Consider the following 7,443-nt stretch of genomic DNA (forward strand, 5'->3'; position numbering starts at 1 on the left):
TATATATATATATATTAATATCGATTTAAGCATCCAATATCCTATTAAGTACTCAATGTCTTGTTCGGATTATAAATAAGTACTTTTAATTAACATAATAATAACCTTGTCAAACAACTTACTTGGACATAGTCAACACATGTTTGTTAAGGTCAATTTTATCTTATAACTCATAGAATACATAAGATTATGAGTTTATAATTACTAATTATTAAATTAATAATGAAAGAAGCACTATATTAAAAAATTGTTTATTTTATTTGAGTATATATTTCCATAATTGTGCTTATAAGACTAATCACCATACCATTGTTAGAATAAAGTTTAAAGCTAAGCTCTCTCCAAAATCGTGGATCCATCTTATTATTATATATATATATATATATATATTATATGGTGGAGAATCAGCCATAATATTCTTAACCCTATATGTTATACACTCATGTTCACATGTTTCTAGGTGGGAGCTAAGTGGCATCCAGCTTTAAATGTTAAGTGATGAAATTGTTCCCTTGATTCCACTCATGAGATGCTTACAAGATGAGAATAATATATTATATATTGAGATTGAAGTAATTAATTGGTTATGCCATGTCTTCAATGAAGGTTCTTAAACTTTTCACTTTCTCCAAAATAGTGGATTAATGTATAAATTTTATATGGGTTTCGACCAAAATAGTGGATTAATGTATAAATTTTATATGATTTTCGATTAAGTTGAGAGTTATAACTACTTTTATAAACTTTTCTTAATATGTATGACTTGAGTAAATATAATTTATAATTAGAAACGTAAGAGAGGAAGTATATATCAGGATAAATCAATTTTATTTTATTTGCACCAGAGGTTTTTCTTAAATTAATAACTAGAATACTAAACACTATAATCTTTCTAGATGCAAAATCAACCGAAAAAGGATTTGGATAAGGAAAAATGATCAATCGCTTCTCAGAGGAAAAAAAACAAACTAGTGTAATTAATAAAAATATAAAAACAAAAGGAAAACGGTGTAACTCACATATATCTATAATTAATAACTATATAAGAAAAAAGTTCACAACATTATTCTTTTTGGATACTTATCACAACCACATACTAAACACTATAATCTTTCTAGATGCAAAATCAACCGAATGGATTTGGATAAGGAAAAATGACCCATCGCTTCTCAGAAGAAGAAAAAAAAAACTAGTGTAATTAATAAAAAATATAAAAAAAAGGAAAACTGTGTAACTCACGTATATCGAAAAAAAGTTCACAACATTATTCCTTTTGGATACATATCATAATTACATTCATTTTTCTCAGCCTAAACATGTACACCTCTAATATTTACATATTGTCATATGGTATCATTCTTACACATTGGAACACCACAATTTTCCCTTATCGATAATCAATCCAAAAATGAATTACTAAATTAATCATAACAATTAATCTTTAGTGATTTGAGTGGATCCTTAATATAACTTTACTTATAAAATTGTTATTTATGTGAGTGTGATTATTTTCATAATTTTTTAAAAGTTTCTAACAACATAACTTTGATTGTTTTCATTTTTAACTTGAATAATATAATGGTAAAAATATATTATTTTTATAGATTGAACTAAAAAGGAATATAAATATATTTAAAAGATATTTTAAATTATTTAAATATTAAAGATTGATTACATTTATCTTAAAAAATTAGCTTTAATTTCTAATCACACAAAGATTTGTTTTTAGTTTACAAATTAATAATTATATTGATTATATATTGTTGTTATATATTATTATAATATAAATATGTTTCTCCTTATAATTGTGGAAGTGCTAGAGTCCATATATCTTATTTTTACTAAAAATATATATTTCAAATCTTTATATCTCCAAGCAGTAGAAAAAAAGATGCCACCACCACCACCACACTTTGTATCTCAATTCATAACCCTAACAATATAAACAAAGGAGACACCAACATTCTTTCTCCATTAGTCACTTATTCTCTCATTATTTTCCTTGTCCAATCTCTTGTAATCTTCTTACTTAAGTATGCCTTCAATTTCATTATTGTACCGTTTAGATTATGATTCATTCTAAAGCCATGCTTCAATCTTCACCCCTTTTCAATTTAACATTAGTCTGCACAAGTATAAAGAGAGACTTGCATCGAAATACCTAGTCTCATGCCATTATTCTTAAGTGGGATTATGTGGCTTCTTTCATTTGAAATGACTACTCACATGCAGAGATGAATAAAAGGAGTAGTATTGATCATTTGTGAGTTCTTCTCCATATTTTGGTTTATTCATTTATTTAGTTTATTTTTTCTTATTTTCTTGTAATTATTACTATTACTTATTTCGATTTTACTCCTTTAATAGTTTTAAAATATTATAAAGGTTTCTTTTATAGATGAAATTGGTTTTCAGGAAAGTGTAACCTCATTTTGTGTCTCTTTATGTGATATGTTAAACTATTTTAAGTCTTTTTAAATAGATCATGGTTGATCATTGTTTGATAAAGTGTTGATGCTTGGGTCAAATGGACGCTTGCAGCGAGGCAAATAATAGTGTAACAACGTTAAAGTTATGAGTTAAAGCGACTAAGGTGAGGGAGAAGACCAAGTGGTATTAGATTATTGCATTAAAGTTCTCCAACTCCCTCAAAGTTGGAGAGTCGAGTTCATGACGATGTAGTTGATTCTTGTATGCTTAATATTTAATATGTTATGTTTTGATAATTGGTTTAATTGTAGTTACCATCATACAAAGTATTTGTATATGGTGCACATCGTCATGAAAGCGTGTTATTGGATAATAATTGAGTGCGACGATGCTTATACTACAATTGTTAAATGTCTACATACCAACATGTTATGTGTTTCAGGATCAAGGTGTATTTTGATTAACATGACGGTAGATAATGTGCAGTGTGGATGTATAAAATTGATGTGTTATTATAGTGATAATGATATTGATGTGAATTGTTGTCTGCTTGTTATTGTAAAATATTGATAATAATAGTGGGAATGAGAGAATTGTTTTCATGTAATAATTATGGGTGAGCAAGTTATGTGATGATGAAATGGTTGAGTAAGGACAAATATAATAGCTTTAGAGAATAAATATTCTTATAGTTGAGATTCATATATTTGAGTTTTTTGATATCATGTGATTGTACCACATCTTCTATAGGCTTTGATGTGAATGTTCGTTTAGATGAGTAACACATGAAATTACTCATATATATTCTATGAATGATATAAGTTGTAAATTCTTGAGGACGTTAATATGTTAGGTTAAGTAGTGCTAAAGTAGGATGTGAGGATATAAAAACAAGAGTGTAGTCATGTTTTTGTTGTTTGTTTTTAGGTTATTGAGTTGAGAATAAAGATAGTGTACATAAGTTGTGAGCTATGTTTTAGATGTTATGAATTACCATGAATTGGTCTAAGTGAATGATGAAGTAGGGTATGTGTTTAATTTGAAGTTAAAATACATGTAATCTATTGTTTGAATTCAAAGATAGGTAGACAAGATTATTGGAGTATGGAAGATGTAGACTTTTTGAAGACCTCGAAGGTGTAGAATTATTGGGCGGGGCTCAAGGTGATTTTATTTACCTTCTTAACATCATTGTATTTGTAAGTGGCGTTTGCCTTCTAGGCCATCTTAAAACATTGATGATTAAGTTGGAGATTTGTAACTCGGGGTTGTAATGTTGTTAGTGGTGAGTCCTTAAGACTAAGATGGCTAGATATAGTATACCTTAATACGGGTAAAACGTGTGTTTAATTGATTTAAAAGACTTATCTGGCTAACTGAAGTTAGTGTGTATACATCGTTACATTGAAAAATGTGGTTTTTGATTAGAAAGATTCAGGATAGAAATATATTGGGAAGTGAATATGGGTGGTTATGATGTATTTGCATCATGATACTTTGAGGGCTAATTGGTTGAAGTAGCCCGGGCCAGGATAATGAAGTGGAGGAAGAGGAAGAGGAAGAGGAGGACGAGGTCGTTGAGCTCTCGGTGAAGGTGATCGACCTCGTGTCTGACTCAGAAGAGGAGGAGGACCCTAGTGAGGGGTCCAGCATTCCGAGAATCTTTTGAGTCAGCTTGTGGATTAGTCGATGTCCCCTTTTTGTTTTTGGTGAGGGCTGTGTTTCTTTTTGATTTTGTATATGTTAGTGGCGATGTAGTTTCCGCCTTTGTTGACCTAGTTTGTATGAACTAATTATGACTTAACCGATTATATGCATTGTGTTATTCAGGAAATTGTGAATCAGGTTAAGTTATCTTTCGATAACGATAAGTTGATTTTCCGCATTCGAGTTACTTAAAGTGATGTCCCGGAAAAGGAAGATTTGAAAAGGAGGCAATTGTATATAATTCATTTCAAAAAAAACATTTACCCATTTTTCCGCAATGTTTTTTAGAAGTATTTTTCGGGGCGTTACAGTTTTCTCCTAGCTTCTTGGCTGAGCTAAGGTACCCGTTCTTATCAAGAGTTCCTTTCTCTTGTGGTGAACTCACAAGGCTTATCAAACAATTCCATTGTTTGTGGCGCCATAGCCTCTCAAATCCCCCAACCACATTCTTAAACACTTACAAACACATAAACGTACATTCCATCATCAAAACCGCGAGCATCCATTCATCCCTACAAAACCGCAACCATCCCTAAACATCTCATACACTCATCATCAACTACAAGCATTCAATTCATTCCATACATCCCATTTGGGACAATTCTTGCCTGAAAATCACAAAAAGAATATCTTTATCAAAATAAGACTAAAGGCATTGAGTTAGGGACAAAACAACAAGTGCAAATTCAATTCAAAAGTTCTTCTCTTCTACTAAATTCTTCTTCTTCTACTAAATTCTTTTTGGCCGAAACACCTAACTCCACAAAGCCAAAATTAACCACAAAATACATCAACCAAATCAGGCACTAGGTGGCCAGCCGGACCACATTCAAGGACAAGTTTCTGCAGAAGTATTTCCCTGCTGATATGAAGACGAGGAAGGAAATGGAATTCCTAAAGCTTCAACATGGGAGTTTTCGGTGGGAGAGTATGGCGCCAAGTTTGAGGAATTGGCAAGGTATGCCCCACATTACAATGAGATTGGAAACGAGAGGTCGAAGTGCGCTAAGTTCGAGGATGGACTTAAGCCCGGCCTGAAGGTGATGTTCATTCACCAGCAGATACCAGACTTTGAAACTCTGGTCAACAAGTGCAGGCTCTACGAGGAGAGCATCAGAGTAAGGAATGCGACACTGAAAAGTGTTGTATCACCTCATACATTGGTCAGTCTATAGAGGAGTGGTGGATAAGGGTTTGGAAGGGGAAGACCCTTCAACCACAATCAAAGGTCTGCTGCATCTTCTTCAGAAAGTCATCAGAGGAGCTTTCAGCCTTATAACAACAGAGGCTTCAGACCAGGAAACAACAACAACCGCAACAACAACAACAGCCGGATGAGTTTGTCTTTTAGGAGCTACAATCAGATTGCGACACTAGTGTGTCCCAAGTGCAAGGGAAGGCACGCTGGTAACACTTGTGTGACTTGTTTTCATTGCAATGAGGTAGGGCACTACAAGTCTTCATGCCCAAAGCTAAAAAGGGAAGCAGTGAACTCAGTGCAGGCGGCACGACCCAGGGCTGAGGGCAGAGTGTTCATGATGAGCGGAGCAGAGGTCGGGGCTAACGAAGATCTCATTCAAGGTACCTGCAACGTTAACGAGAGTCTTTTATCTGTATTGTTTGATTCGGGTGCGACCCATTCCTTTATTGCTATTGATGTTGTCAACCATTTAGCTTTACCTGTTGTGTTTTTACCTTATGATTTGCTTGTATCCACACCCACTAGTGAACCGGTTATTGTGTCAACCGTGTGTTCCCAATGTCCGATGACTTTAGATAGCCGAGTATTTTTGGTGGACCTGATATGTCTACCCTTATCCTAGTTAGATATCATTTTAGGGATGGACTGGTTATCTAAAAATCATGTTCTTTTGAACTGTTTAGTAAGACCTTAGTGTTTAGCGAACCTATAGAAACCAGTAAACCCAACTATAAGGCTAAAAATACATGTGCCAACAAGATGGAGAAGTTGTTGAAGAATGGAGCTCAGGTGTTTATGATGTTGGCTTCGTTGGAAAAGGAAGGTAGAGTAGAGATTCAGAGCCTACCTGTAGTCTGAGACTTCTCCGAGGTATTTCCGGAAGACATTCCAGGATTACCTCCAGTAAGGGAGATAGAGTTTGCTATCGATCTAGTTCCTAGAATTGGACCGATCTCTATCGCTCCTTATAGGATGGCACCGTTGGAACTAACGGAGTTGAAGAAGAAGTTGGAAGATCTGCTATAGAAGCAATTTGTCAGACCTAGCGTTTCGCCGTGGGGTGCACCAGTATTGTTTGTCAAGAAAAAGGATGGTAGCATAAGGTCACCATCAAGAACAAGTATCCCTTGCTGAGGATTGATGATTTGATGGATCAACTGAGAGGAGCTACAGTGTTTTCTAAGATCGATCTAAGATCTCGATATCACCAAATACGCGTGAAGTCGGAGGATTTTCCGAAAACTGCTTTTCGGACGCGTTATGGTCATTATGAATACCTCGTAATGCCATTTGGTGTAACCAATGCTCATGCAGTATTCATGGATTATATGAACAGAATTTTCATCCTTATCTCGACACATTTGTGGTCGTATTTATCGATGATATTCTAATTTACTCAAAGACTGTGGAAGAACATACCGAGCATCTGCGAGTGGTGCTGCATATATTGAAAGACAACAAGCTTTATGCCAAACTTTCGAAATGTGAGTTTTGGCTAGAGTCTATAAATTTTCTCGGTCATGTGATCTCGAAGGGAGGAATTGTAGTGGATCCTGCAAAGGTGGAGACGGTAATGGACTGGAATTCTCCTAAGTCAGTAACGGAGATCAGGAGTTTCCTTGGTTTAGTGGGCTATTATCGGAAGTTCGTTGAAGGATTCTCCAAACTGGCGTTGCCACTGAATATGCTGACAAGGAAAGATAAAGCATTTGTCTGGACGTCCAAGTGTGAAGAGAGTTTTCAGGAATTAAAGAAGAGGTTGACCACAACACCTGTTTTGATCTTGCCAAATCCTAGCGTGAACTACAATGTGTATTGTGATGCGTCGAAGCAAGGGTTAGGTTTTGTGTTGATGCAACAAGGGAAGGTGGTGGCTTACACGTCAAGACAGTTGAAGACTCATGAGTAGAACTACCCAACGCACGATCTAGAACTAGCTGCGATCGTGTTTGCTCTCAAGATTTGGAGACACCATCTGTACGGTGTAAGGTTTGAGGTTTTCAGCGATCATAAGAGCTTAAAGTACTTATTTGATCAGAAGGAACTGAATATGAGGCAAAGGAGATGGATAGAATTCCTCAAAGATTATGATTTCGATCTTCAGT

This window comes from Lupinus angustifolius, chromosome LG20 (assembly GCF_001865875.1).
Source record: "Lupinus angustifolius cultivar Tanjil chromosome LG20, LupAngTanjil_v1.0, whole genome shotgun sequence".
Lineage (NCBI taxonomy): Eukaryota > Viridiplantae > Streptophyta > Magnoliopsida > Fabales > Fabaceae > Lupinus > Lupinus angustifolius.